Source organism: Mauremys reevesii, linkage group 4 (genome assembly GCF_016161935.1).
Source record: "Mauremys reevesii isolate NIE-2019 linkage group 4, ASM1616193v1, whole genome shotgun sequence".
NCBI classification, from domain to species: domain Eukaryota; kingdom Metazoa; phylum Chordata; order Testudines; family Geoemydidae; genus Mauremys; species Mauremys reevesii.
This window is the reverse complement of record NC_052626.1, coordinates 14826682-14842096: the sequence shown is the minus strand read 5'-3', so window position 1 is coordinate 14842096 and position 15415 is coordinate 14826682.

Below are 15415 nucleotides of genomic sequence, written 5' to 3'. Positions count from 1 at the left end.
GGTGCTTTTTGTTTGAAGATCAAACACTTCTGTTATGCTCAACAACTAGATATGTTATTCTCAGGATTCCTGGGCTGTCCAATTAATCTGAGGCTTCATCTGATTTTGTATTTCTGGTTTCTTGTCCAAAATCTGAAAGAAAAGGTTTCTTTAAAAAACAAAATCCATACTCTTCTTCCTAATTAGTCGTCAGTTGTCCCTGCAGAACTAATTACCACCTTCTGCAATTATATCGTCAAGTGTTGCTTGGCCACAAATTCTTATTTTTTGCATAATTATGAGTCTCCGTATTATAAACAAATGCAGGCAGCCAGCTGTACATCTGAATACAGAGCAGACATAGGGGCATATAGTGCATGCATACAGGAGAGTAAAAGCTCGAATGCTGGATGTCTAAAAATCCCATGCCTGCATGTGGAGTTTATGTACCAAAATTCTGTTAGCATTGACGGGGTCATGTGCCAAATTTCTCTTCACATCAATAGGATAATTAGACCCTTGACAAGCTTCCTAAACTTTGCACAACTTTTCATTCTGTTATGCATGAAAAAACCTTACTCAGCTACCTTAGTAGCTGCACCTCACTGCACTTGTGCATACATACACCAACACATGTATTGTGCTAATATTTGCATTTCTTGAAGGATAGATTTACAACAAAACATAGCACAAAAACCAGAATATTTTCCTTTTCTAAAAACAAAACAATTCTGTTACCTCTGTTCCCTGCTTGGATTTCAAAATGAAATCCTGTAGAACTAGCAGGCTTGGTACATAACGTACCATTGGCATAAGCAATGGGGCAATTATCTCTTTTCCTATGTGTGCTGGAAAGAACCTGTGTGTTGCTTGAAACTATAGTTACTGCAGATTTTATAATAATCTGCATAAATTCCAACCATTGTGTGATCTAACAAAGCAGCCTCTAAACTTGTGCTGGTAATTTTGAGTTTGTATGTTTTGGGCTATGGATTTGCATGTGTAAACAGCATTTCGCACAGGCAACTCAGACTTCTAACTAACTGGTTTCCCTTCATAACGTAGGGTCTGATCCAAAACCCACTGAAGTCAATAGGAGTCTTTACATTAATTTGTATGGCCTTTAGAGCAGTTGTTTACAGATGGAGCCAAGGCACAGTATTGTGATCTGGATCAGAACTTCCTCAAAGCCGGGGCTGCTTGGATCCTGGGTTTTAGTTCATCCCCCATCTTTAATGTGAATAAATCCAAGATATTACATCCACAAAACACTGTGTGTGAAATGCAGGCAGAAATTTAGAGGTTGCTTTTGACAATTGGGACAGTGAATAAAATTATCATAAAATCAGCTCAACCCAGCAGTGAAAGGATATTTTTTTAATGAGGAAGGTCTTTGATCCATTGGTTTATTCTTGGTGTCTAACCTGCCAGTAATCACCATCCAAAATAATTGTTAAAAATTCACTGCTGCCTAGAACACTCTTCTAAAGAGGTAAGTCTCTCGATTTTTTATGAAAATCTCCTGGGAAGAAGCATATTTAAAAATAACAAGGAGGATAAAACTACTTCTGCCAGAAAGCACGTAAATAACATAGATAGAAGGCACTAGCTACATTTCAGCCTGGACTCCTGCATCACAGGGAGATGCAACCCAAAGCAAGGCAGCTGCTGATACTGCTGCAGCACTTCCGGGTTTGCAGAGCTTTGTCCCCATCCAGCATCATTCTCATTTGACATGACCCTTGGCTGCATGATCTAAAAGACCCAGCTCTGTCAGCCAGTGCTGTAGCAATCTCATCAGCCTCTATATGTGATCCAGCCACCGCTAGAGAGAGACAGAGTGCTGCACTGACTGGGTGTGGATTACATGGCATTGGCAGAATCTAGCCCCAGGACTATGATTCAAGGCATGAAATCTTGGCTCTGTCGGAGCCAATGGGTTTTTTTTTTGCCATTAACTTGAGAGGAGTCAGGATGTCACCCACGTTCTTTTAAAAACAGCAAAGCTTATGAAGGGTTGGGCTCCACAAGGCACTTCACTGTAAATATTTGGAATGCCAAGAAGAAAATTCCCTTCATGGGGTGTGCGTGGCCTGACGACTGTCACGTGGAGAAACAACAGCGGAGCATGTGATCCGCTTGGTTTGGTGGGGATGGTCTTATATTTGCAGCTAGGTGCGTTTCACTTCCTGACGGCCACTGTAATTATGGCCTCACTGTGTTGCATTTTCATGCAGGTAGTAGACTGAGGGGCAGGGGGATATTTCTCTAATATCTATATATGTTTATAATTATAATAAAAATAATGTTGTTCTAGTTTTTTCTAAAAGCCCCATTCCCCTATAATGACAGAGTAAAGCTAAACTGAGCCTGGATCCACTACAACATTGACACGTGCCAATTAAAAACCCTACCCTGCTCCACCCCAGACAGCTAACAGTGTGGGCTAAGCACAAATGCCAGCTGAAACCTACTCTCTCCCTAGCTGTGATCTGAGGGGGGCTGAGCGTGCAGCTTCACATCCAAGAGGCATTTTTTTCCAGCTGTGTGTCATAAGCCTGCTGCTTACTGATTTATTGTTGGGTTGTGACCCCATCACTCTGCCGAGTCTAGCACTTAATAAACCCAATCCTCCTTTGCTGCTCTATAATCCATTGTTCTGCTTGAAAATTCCAAGGCATTACAATATACCAGTGCATTGGAATATGTGTATATTCCAACAAGATGTTAAAATCCTGTCTTGTAAAACTGTCATATAGACATTGGGCAGTACCAGAATTAATTTTTTTTCCCATAAGCACTCTGAAAAATGTAATTATAGCATAAATATTGATGCTAAAAGTGTGCAAGTCTCAGCCATCAGCTTCAAAGAACAGAACAGTGTGAAACACGTGGGGAAACTATTTTTTTCATTGCCTGTAGAATATTTTCTTTTATTCCTAGTTGCTGCTCTTTGTACACCTTCCTAATGCAAACACGGATAATGGCACTAATGTTACTGTTGATATTTTTTAACATCCTAAAATATCTTTTTGCTGTTGTTAATATATTAGGGATTTGGGGATTTTAAATGCCTCTGCCTTTCAGGATTATTTCTACAAAAGCAATTTAAACCTGTATTTTGACAGAGGGAAGCTTGTACAAGACTAGCGGACAATAAGAATTTCAAACTAAACAGCTATAATAAAAATGCACTTCTGCTACCATACCCAAAATCTGCAAAATGATCTTGAATTGTGTCAGGCAAAGACTATATTTCTGCAGAGAAAACTGTACGTCAACTCGTATTATAGAAATAACCGATGCACCCTTGACCTATCACATGACTGTTGACAGGGAGTTTGTGGGAATGCTTTAACTAACTGTGACAAATGTGTCAATTTATGAAGTGACAATGTGTGATCAAAATAGGATCACTTACAGCAAGTTTCTGGTTTGCTAAAATTCAACAACAGGGAAATGAGTGTCACTTTAGAAGCATTAGCAGGCATATGTTTCTAACCCAAAAGGATTATGGGTTTCAGCACAATAAAGTACTTCATCAGGGAGGATCAACTTTGGGGTTTTTTTTCACACATCTTTATTTAAATGTGGATATTTTTTCATTGATACAGAATAAAAAGTGCATTTTATTGAACTTGTATGGCTGTGTAGTTACCTCTGTTGGGTCTTTAACCACTTCTATTTACATATTAGCTGAATCTGGCCAAAGCAGAAGACACTGATTGTTGTGGCAAATGAGCAAAACATGCTACATTTTCAGAGTTAGTTCCTGAACATTTTTACTGCATTTTGTGAACTACAAAAACTATTGTTAGACTAGAGATTCGGTAGAGCACAGTGCCTCCCAAGAAGTGCTGCTCACTTCTGGTCCCAGACAAACTGAAATTAATAGCGTTCAGCTGGAAATGTCTTTCCCATACCGGGACGGTTTTCAAGATTTCAAATTTTTTTCCTGTCACAAATCAGGATAAAAAGTCAAAATCCCCAAAACTTTTGCAAACTGATAAAAAAGATAATTTAAAAAATGGAGAGGGTCAATCAAAACATTTTGTTTTCATATTTTCAAAACGTTTCATTTAGATTTCAACTTTTTAATTTTTAATTTTTTTTTACTATAAATTAACTGAGATTTCAAAACAAAAATTGATTTTGACTGAAAACAAAACACGTAGTTTCAAAAATATCAAAATGAGACATTTCAATCATTAAAAAATATCCAAATGTTTTTTAATTGGGTGATTTGTCGAAACCGACTCTTTCTCACGAATGGTTTCATTTTTGACGACTTGACATTTTCTCACAGGAAAACCTTTAGTTCGGAAATTCCCTACCAACTCCATACATTAACTGTTCAAACAACTGTACAAACTGTGAGCCTTATCCCAAACTCACTGAGGTCTACAGAATTCTTTCTATTGACTTTGAGGGGCTTTGCATCAGGTTCTATTGGCTAAATTCATTTTTTGCCAGAGAGTCCATGGAAATCCTTACATGGTCCCTGCATTTCTTGTGTTCTGGAAAAGCAGGATCTGCACTGACTCCAAATATGTCACTGCGGCCTTTTACTCAGTCACGTCTCAATCAGGAAAGATAAGGTTTATAAATCCTGCAGTAGTGCCATGGGAATCATGTTCCAAAGATTTATTCTAACGTTGTAGCCTCTTACCTGGAATGACACTATACCTGAAATGTTATCATCAGGACGCAAAGTTGTATTACCATCTATAGAACCAGAATCTCCTGAAAGGAAGTGTTTCCTATTTACCTTGAAAAATATCAATCACTGTACATTTTTAGCACTCAGGGTTGTCAATTAGGTCCAACATCCTCAGCTGCACTGAAAATGCACTGGGGTTAAACTGAGAGGGAGGACAGCTGAAATACTTGACAATAGTCATGTTAAGGCAGGCCATAATTTTCATCTGAGAAAACCAGTGGCAGGAACTGCCCCTGCTGCTTGTCTTGTATTGTAATTACAGTAGGCTTTTGCCAGTTAGGAAGCTAGCAGTGTTAAGGGAGTGGCCTTTTCTGCATGGCTTTATGACCATTCTAATTCTGTGCATCTCAGCTGCAAGAACCAGTTTAGATGGAGAGCTGCCAGGATGACTTGAAGAGAGACCAATACGGGGGCTTTATTTGTAGGGGCTGATGTGTGACTGGTGGATGGTACCATTTGATGTTTAGCCGTGCAGCTGTGAGTGGGGGAGTTCTGCTTATTTGTGAAGTTATTTATTGAACAAGTGCTCACCACACACACGGTCAGATCCTGCAGTGCCTGGTAGATGCAGCTCCCATCGACCTCACTGGAAGTTGTGCCTCAGAAAGAGCTACAAGAGCTGGGCAATAGTGAACGTAAAGTTTCAGCTGGCCTCTTGAACTCTGCCCCTTAACAGGCAAGCACCCACATTTGCATGTGCACAGTGAGCAGGTGCCCTGTAGATGAACATGCAGACAAGAAGGGAGATGAGCATTTACTGCTCCATATCGACCAATGCCTGTTTATGTGCATCATGTACTGTGTGCTAGGTAATAACATGAATGGACTTGATGCTTGTAAAGCTAAACTCACTGTTATTAAGAGAATTGTTTACAGAGATGCTGCAACTGCAGCCAGCATTCCAGCCACATGCACACAGACTGACTTCCTGGAGTCTCCTCCAATCTCTTGCCTCCTGCATCCTGTGCTCATCCCTCAAATTCGATGCAGATTGATACATATGCACAAATGAGGGACTTTATGTATGCAAATATATGCACTTGCAAACATTCATTTTAGAGGCTTATTGAAAGTTTGGACTGTTCAGTGATTCAGTGATTTTCCAAGGCAAACTGAATTGACTGGACCTTACTACAGTTTGATGTTTAATGGTGTTCTGGCTGTCATATACAGGGCATGGTGATGTGCTAGTAAGATGCAAGCCTTAGCTATACTTTTTTGGGGGGGCGGGGGGAAACACTGGTGTAGCTACCCAGTGTAAATGCACTGCACATGTGGAAGATGGATGGGGCTTGCATCAATGTAACTTATCACAGTACAAGACCAGTTTAATAATGATGTATTGTGTCTACATCATAGAGTTACATCAGTATAATGGCACTGATGTACTTACGCTAGCACAAATTTCCTTAGGCTAGACAAGTCCTAAAAGTCAGTGACGAGTAAATGTTGAAGTATGCACAAATTCCATTTCCATTGCACCGACATTAACACCCAACAGGCTGCATTGAAGATTTACACTTCAAGGCTGATATTACTGTTTGTTTAGTAGCTAGCAATAAACACTACATATGAGATAGCTCAGATAGGGAAACAACATAGAGACAAGATTGATTCTGATTGGTTCCTTCCTCTCATCAGACCATGCTTTGCCAGGGAACTTCCTATATCCATTTCTCTTTTAATTTGTCCACAATGGCATCATTTAAAAGAGAATGAGGCTAAAACGATCATCATAAACTTTATATGGAATAAAGTAGCTAAGATGTAATGAGCAAACTCTGTTATGGTGGAAATTCTTATACCATTAAATTTTCTGCATAGACATAACACATCTGCTCATCTCACAGCACAAGTTGCACCAGCTGCTTCTAAATAATCGGAACATTTTGAGTGCATGTCTCAGAGGGTTGATAAAGAAAGGTTATTTGACCATGCTGACCTAGAGTTCCTATATCATTTGTGGCCCTCTCAGATGATTCCACGATCTCCATATGGCCCCAGGGCCAGTCCTAGACCAAACGGCACCCGAGGCGAGGAGCATCTTCGGTGCCCCCTCTCCATTTGTTCAACTTTTGAATACCTTAGTTTTTATTGCATTTGTGCCCATTTCACGACTTTGATGCATGATGTGCATGCATGATTTATCCCTGACATATAAGACAATAAATTTGCACGCTAGGATCTGTAAATCTGTATTTAGTCATGCCATCTATAAGCAAATAAAAACATTTGTTTCCTCTAAGCTTATAGAAACTTCTTAATTTTAAGAATAACTGAAATGTACTAACATCAAGAAATTGAACTGGGCACCAACACTGGGTGGACCATTATTAAATAGTGTTACAGTTGGTGACAGCCTTAGAATGTTAACCCTGGCCCTTTAGTTCAAAAGGTCACTTTTCTCACCTTTACCCTCGTGAACTGAAGCACAGCACCAGAGACATCCAAAGACTGGTGATCAGCCATTGTCGATCAAAGATCTCTTTTAATGAGCCTGAGCTTCAGGAGCCTCTGTAATTAGCTTCTGCTGCACTGGACTTCAAAATGGAGCCATACTCTGGTCTAAAATTGCTCCCAGCTGGATCCTGAGAGGTGCCATGTCCCCACAATCCCCAAGTCTATGGATATTGCAGATGCTCAGCACCTCGAGATCATGTCCTCTATTAACATGGAGGTGAGTAAAAAATAACTGCAAAGAATCCTGTGGCACCTTATAGACTAACAGACGTTTTTCAGCATGAGCTTTCGTGGGTGAATACCCACTTCTTCGGATGCATCTGAAGAAGTGGGTATTCACCCACGAAAGCTCATGCTGCAAAACGTCTGTTAGTCTATAAGGTGCCACAGGATTCTTTGCTGCTTTTACAGAACCAGACTAACACGGCTACCTCTCTGATACTTAAAAAATAACTGGATGCAATAATACTACCTTTTTGAAAAGGCTATGGCAGTTACGTGCCAAGAGTTAACAAAAGTGTTTGTACAGTGCCTGGTGTAATGAGGCCCCAATCTTGCTTGGGACCTTTTGGCTGCACTCCGGTATATGTAATACTGTTATGGAACAAGGCAACAGGAGGTGCTGGACCACAAACTTTGACAAGTGATTTTTCTGAAGATGGGAGTACTGTCCAGTCTTTGAAGGAATGCTGTATTCTTGCTAGTTTTGTGAGGCAGTTTCTTCTTCAAGCCGCTGGCGAGTTTGCTCCCTGCCTTTAATTTTGCTACCTGGAGTCAATTCTTGGGACAGAGTTGGTCCCTGGGAAGTGGGTCCTAGTGTTTTGGCTGAGACAGTGTTTTCACTATTTTTTAGGCTCCTTGTTCTAAAATGCATCATGATCACAAGGTACAGCAAGATAAAAAGGCCACTCACATGCTAAAGGCTATTCGGGGCCCACTGCCGACAGCTCCGCTGTGAACTTGTTGTCAGAGGGAATAAAATGAGGTCAATTGGAACAATGTGAATTATGAGACCAGAGCGAAGGGAGCCGTCTGATGCACAGATGGAATCTATTCCCAGTCGGCAAGCAGAGAAGGGCTGTAGCATTAATGAGGAGTAGGGAAAGAAATGAATGAATAAATATACATGACACATGATTCTTGATAGTGAATGGGAAGGTTGCAAGTGGAATTAATCTGACAAAGAAACATGAGCTCCTGTTTGGCTTTTCTAATACTCTTACATCTGCTAAGTAAAGATATTGGCACAATCTTCAATTGCGAATGAGAATCTCTCTCTCTCTCTCTCTCTCTCATATATTTCAAATTTAATTCTGCTTTTACTAAAAAATAAAACAGCTGGAAAGTACATCTCCATTTAACAGCGTCTTGTCTTCATCCCTCCAGGAACACAAAGTTGTTACTCTTTGTTGGCCATTACATTTTCTTTCCAGGATAACTGTCCATAGCAGAAAAATTACAACTATATTGGCACTATTTGTCATGTTTCAGACTGTTGAAACAGAGAGACCACAGGTGTTCAGTTCATGCACATTTAAGGTCACATTTTCAAAACTAATTTTCGGTGCCCTGGTTCGTGAATGCCCAATTTGAGACTCCCAGGCCCAGATCCTCAAGGGCGTTTAGGTCCTATAAATCCCACTGAATCATCCATTTCAGTGGGGGTTAAACACCTAAAATCATTTGAGGATCTGGGCCCTAGAGTCCTGATTTTTAGAAGTGCAAGCACCTCCTACTCCAGTGATGGGTGCTCAGCACCTCTGACAATCTAACCAAAACCAAAAATGGAGGCATCCTAGAAAATCCAGGGAAATGGGGTTGGGGTGCGGGGGCTTCCCCCACCCGGTGCTCCTGCTGGGGAGCAGGGTTGGAGTGCAGGGACTTGCTCTGCTCTGCCCACCAGGCACTCTTGCCAGGCAGCAGGGTCAGGGCGTAGGGGGCTTGCTCCACTCCCTGGCAGGAATGCTGGGTAGGTGGGAACAGCAGATCAGGGCACAGGGGCACCCATTTTTCCAGGGGCCCTGGGCATGGGCCCCATTGGCCCAGTGGCTAATCTGCCACTGGAGCTACTATCCCATCCCTGTAGATCATGACTGTGAAGCAATGAGTTGGGGAGACACCTGAGCTGGACAGAGTTGAGGCTGCAGGGTTACCAGTGTGACTTCTTTGACAAACTCTAATCCACTGGAAAACAAGAAATAGGGTGCTGGTTGGGGGTAGCTTAACATGCTATATTCTGATTCACATAAAACTTTGTGTGTCCACTAGTGGATGTTCAACCTATTGTCTTGCAGCAACATAGACAGATATAGGTAACTAAACCCATCTTGATACAGGCACATGGAATGCCAGAGCTGCAATGCGTATGTCATGTTGTTTCAGTCCTCGTTATCTAATGCTGCACTGCTTGGAGAGACACTCATCCTGGGTGATGGATTCCAGCGCTAGAAAAAAGCACCATTGTCTAGGAATTAACTTTGCGGTCAGTGTATATTAAAATTGAAATTTTCAAAAGGAGAGTTAGGTGCCCAACTCCTATTGACTTTCAAAGAGAGTTGGGTGCCTAACTCCCATAGATACCTTTAAAAATCCCATTTAAAGATGTATTTGCTTTGTCTCGCAGACTAAATGAGTGGACAAAGCGTCTACAGTAGGTTAAATATTGTAGTAAAGGATTTGATACTGCATCTCACGTTTCACATTGGCATGGCTGATGACACTGTCATGTGGACTGGAAACTGCCAAAAAGACATCAGACAGAAGGTACTGATAAACAGCAATGTATCGAATTCAGAGCAAGGTGCCCACAGACATTGCTGGTAGGACTAGTTTTATTTAACAGCTCCTTTGAATGATCTGGGGAGGGGAGTTAATAGCATGTTCATGGAATTCACAGATGGTAGTGAATTGGGAGGAGCTGTGATCACCATTCAAGACAGAGAAACGATACTGAAGACGAGTCCAAGCAAACATTCCTGGGAGTGAGATGAATTAGGCTGTGGAACAATCTCACAAGGGAAGCAGAGGACAAGGCGTTTTTAAAACTAGACTGGACAAAACCCTAGAAAATGCACTGTAGGGAAGAATCCTCGATTGGCAGGAAGATAGACAGGCCAATTTAATAAGCCTTTTCTATTGCTAACTTTTACAATTCTGTCATATTTAATCAGGGCAATGTAGTTCTGAATGACTGTGATAGCAGTGAAGCCAATTGTCTTCAGACACTGGAGAGACCAACGCTCTGCTGACAAAGGCAGAATGGACAGATGGTCAGTCTCAAGTGGCATCAGATGACAGGCACTCTCCACAACGTAAGACAGAGGGGGGTCATTTGAGAGCTTATGAAATACATTTATTGATAATATGTATGAGAATGAGACTAAGGAGATAGATAGATAGGTAGAGAGATGGAGAGAATTGGCACATTTACTCATATGTACAACTGAGTGGCAAACCAACGGGATAGGTACAACTCTGCAAGACCTGCCATTTATTTCTATGGAGCTACTTGGAGAGTAAGGTGTTATTCAGCATGTCAAAAGGTGACAGGAGCCGGCCCACTGATTGGTCTACTATCATTGTTATTATTTAAAGGCCCTGCCCCCATTGTGCTCAGCACTGTACTAACACATAACAAAAACACAGCCCTTGAGCTGAAGAATTTCCAATCTAAGTAAAAGACAAGTGGCAGGTGGATACAGCAAACACACAGGAAGGAAGCACAAGGCAACACTGAGACCGCTGTGGACAGTGTGATAAGGAGAAGTCACAGAAAATCAGCTGCTTTTGTCTAATTTTTTTGTAGGCATCGGGGCAGAGGTGAGTTTGAAGGAGGGCAGTATGGTATGTTTATGGGAGAGCTCCTCCTGCATAAGAGGCAACATGGGAGAAAGCATGAAGAGGCTTGGTGGAAAATGTGACAAATGAGCAATCAAGTCTGCCATCGTTAGCAAAGCAGAGACAGGTAGTGGATATCACAGCAGTGTCTGAGAGATGATAGGTAGAGCTCAGGTGGGTTGCTAAGGGTCTAGAAAGTGAAGACAAATGGTTTGTGTTTGCTGCGGTGAAGAAGGGGGAGCCAGTAAGTTTAGGACAGACATTATCCTTTTTTCAGTTTCTTCTATTCTTCCATTCAGATTATCATTTGGATCTTGAAATATGCACGTGTGAGAAGATATCCGGGAAGGGAATGGACTTATCTTCTATTAAAAACAGAATACGGAAAAGAGTATCACTGTGCCCATGTTTGAAAGTAGATCAGGTGAGTCTTTCCCATGGGCCTTCATCTATGCATGAAGGTACCTAAAGCCTTACAAGCTGGTTCAGCTAGTGATTGTTTGAGGGAGACATAGTGCTGAAATCCTCATTCATGCCAAGGTGCCAACCTTCCGTTTGTTACTTTTTCAGAGCCACATTTTGATCCCCTTTCTCCCAAGGAAGAGCAGTTATAGGCACGAGCAGACCCCCGAAGTCCCATGAGCAGTTAACAATCTGGCCACTGGTAAGTATACAAGCAATAGAGTGATCTAGAATCCCAGATTTCTCTGTATCGGTAATTTGCTCTGGGGATATGCTAAGCTAGAGACTTGTAGGGTCAGGAGCTATACTGATTTACACCAGATGAGGATCTGGCCCATAGTTGCCTTCTTCTCCTATCTCTTTCCTTTTAAGGACCTAGAGCAGAGATGGGCAAACTACGGCCCGCGGGACTTTCCTGCCCGCTGCTTGAGTTCCTGGCTGGGGAGGCTAGCCCCCGGCCCCTTCCCCGCAGCCTCTGCTGTACTACTTTTACGGCTGCCAGTCTTGGTGCTTTGAGCGGCATGGTAAGGGGGCGGGTAGTGGGGGGGTTGCATAAGGGGCTGGGGGTACCAGGGGGCAGTCAGGGGACAGGGAACAGGGGCGGTTGGATAGGTGTGGGAGTCCCAGGGGCCTGTCAGGGGCGGGGTGATAAGGGTTGGGGAAGTCAGGGACAGGAAGCAGGGGTTGGATAGGGATGGGGTCCAAGGTGGGTGGTTAGGGGTGGGGATCCCGGGAGGGGGCAGTCAGGGGATAGGGAGCAGGGGGCAGTTGGATGGGGCAGAGGTTCTGTGGGGATCAGTCAGGGGATGGGGAACAGGGCGGTTGGACAGGTGTGGGAGTCCCAGGGGCCTGTCAGGGGGAGGGGGTGTGGATAGGGGGCATGGAGCAGGGGGGGTTGGCTAGGGGGTGGGGTCATGGGGGGGCAGTTAGGGGCAGAGGGTCCTGGGGGGGCAGTCAGGGGACAAGAAGTGGCGGGGGGTGGATGGGTTATGGGTTCTGAGGGGGGGAGTCAGGGGGCGGGAAGTGGGAGGAGGCAGATAAGGGGCGGGGACCAGGCTGTTTGGGGAGGCACAGCCTTCCCTACTCAGGTGTAGTGTATTAAATTGCTCCCCGTAAGAATGTGCTACTTACCATGTACTACTTAGGGCTGCCAGTCCTGGTGCTCTGTAAGTAACACATTCCTATGGGGAGCAATTTAATACACTAAACTCACCCTCCATACACTTTCTGAACCCCATTGTGGCCCTCAGGCCAAAACGTTTGCTTACCCCTGACCTAGAGAATGTTACCTCATTCCAGAGCTGCATGTGTTTCATAAAAGCTTCACGCAAGTCTATCTATTCCACATATAAAACAAAAACAAGTCTCAGGAGATGACTTCCAAGACAAAATTCTGTAACAAGGTGCGCTGCTCTTTTAAAGGGCATGCCCTGGCCCCACACAGTCTTGCAGCCCAGAGCCTAGGCATTCTGGGAGTTGTAGTTCCCAGAGAAAGGGGAAATGTAGACTGAGAGCAATGCCTGCTGGGTATTGGGGTGGGACTATATAACAATCTCTCTCTCTCTCTCTCTCTCTCTCTCCTCAGAACTGGGAGAGATCTGGACAACACTTGCAGCAGAGCTCCCAAATGAGAGGGGTTGTGGAAAAAGGTGAGGGAGGAGGCTTAGAGACAATCAGAGGAATGTGTACCTTGTGGAAAAGTAAATTTTTCATATAGTAGAAGACATTTTGTGAGCCTCACCACCAAGGCGTGAAGGTTTTTTGACTTATGTTCAGCTAGCCTCTCCCTTATCCCAGAAGGGGGTGGGAGGGTTTGTTTTGGCCACAGGACTGAACTACTCTGGCAGGGAGAAGGAAACCAAGATGCAATGAGGGGGAACTGAGGCACTGGCTGCATTTCTAAGATGAGAAGGAAAATGCACTTTTACAATTTATGTGGTTCTGTGTATGACTATTAATTTCCAGATAATTCACCTTAAAAATGAACAAAGCTACCCAAAACAAACAAAAACCCAAGGGTGGAACTTGTCAAGATTAACTGCCCTCCATGGTATATTTGGTGAAAACTGTGTGAGAGGAGTGGTGGTTGGTGGTGGTGGTTGTTTTTTGGGGAGGGTTAATACAAAGTAACATAATAAGTACGTCTGAAAATGGGTGAGTGGTTGAGTTTTTCATGCTAAATCATGCCATGAATGTTTCCCTCAGCGGAGGCAGACGTGCATAATTTCTTAGGGGATTTTATAACCATGACAACCAGTTTTAGAGGAATATTTTCAGTTTCCATAGTTTAAATTAAATTTGCACAAAAAGAAAAGCTTTTCAAAATGGGTACAGGTGAGCTGCCCCTTTTACATTTTCATAACAGTGGAATGCTATTGCCCCCTATATTACCGTCTCAAATTTGATGTAATTAAAAACAAAGTGACACTAACTTCTACTTTAATGTAACGATCACCTTCATAGGACAGTTTTTATTTCCCTGCTTAAAAAACTAAATTAACTCACTTTAAAGATGCTGAAATTAGATCTTCCTGGTTCAAGTTAGATATAAATAGACTGTAATTCATAATAACAAAAGCATGTTGACATTTAATGCATAAGACTTCTTTGATGTTGTATCTTTTTGTACAGATGAATTTTGATGTGTTTTACAGAAAGAGTTGAAAGAATTTAGGTAAAACTAAAATAACTTGAAGGTGGTTATAATCTGAGTTAGACATGGTTGTTATATCTTACTTAGAAATCTCATAAGCAGTTTAGGGGAGGGGGAAAGGACACCTAAGTGATCTTCATTTTTCAAGTATCAGAGGGGTAGCTGTGTTAGTCTGGATCTGTAAAAGCAGCAAAGAGTCTGTGGCACCTTATAGACTAACAGACGTATTGGAGCATGGGGTTGGGTGCAGGAGGGGGTGTGGGGTGCAAGCTCTGCATCCGACGAAGTGGGTATTCACACATGAAAGCTCATGCTCCAATACGTCTGTTAGTCTATAAGGTGCCACAGGACTCTTTGCTGCTTTCATTTTTCAAATATTTTAAAAATGCCAGTTGAGACTTTCTTAATGTTAGTTGCAAAATGCACATGGAATCGAAGTACATCAGTGAATAATAAATTGGTCATCAGTTCCATACAGACAAAGGTAATCTTTTCCTTGGTGCGTGAGGTTTGACTGCATATGCAGAGCAAAATCATATTAGCTGGGTGTTACAATATCCTGTGACAGAAATATGTACGTTACTGTCCACACTCACCTATTAAGGCCCAGATCCATCATAGCACTGATGCACACTCTTAACTTTAAGCATGTCAATAGTCCCATTGAAATTACGTGCTTAAATTATGCACTAGTTTAAATGCTTTGTTGGATACAACATTAGTCTCTTTCAGCATTGCTGCTTTCCAAGTGTCTCTGTAAAAGTTTTGGAACTGTGGCAAATTGGAGCTGTGGGGGTGGTGCCTGCAGGCAGAGGCAGCTTGCAGAGCCCCCTGCCTGCTCCCAGGGGCCGTAGGGACATGCCGGCCACTTCCAGGAGCAGCACGGGGCCAGGGCAGGCAGGGAGCCTGCCTTAGCCCTGCTGCGCCGCCAACCAGAAGCTGCTCAAGGTAAGCGCCACCGGGCTGGAGCCCACACCCCTCACCCCCTCCTGCACCCCAATCCCCTGCCCCAGCCCTTAGCCTCCCCCCGCACCCAAACTCCGTCCCAGAGCCTGCACCAGGGCCGGCTCCAGACCCCAGTGCGCCAAGCAGGCGTGTGGGGCGGCATTGTCCTGGCAGGGCGGCATTTGGCTCTGGCGGACCTTCCGCAGTCATGCCTGCGGGAGGTCCACCGGAGCCCCGGGGACGAGCGGACCTGCCGCAGGCATGACTGTGGAGGGTCCTCTCTTCCCGCGGCTCCGCTTGAGCTCCCGCAGGCATGACTGCGGCGGGTGCGCTGGTCCCGCGGCTCAGACGGAGCTCCC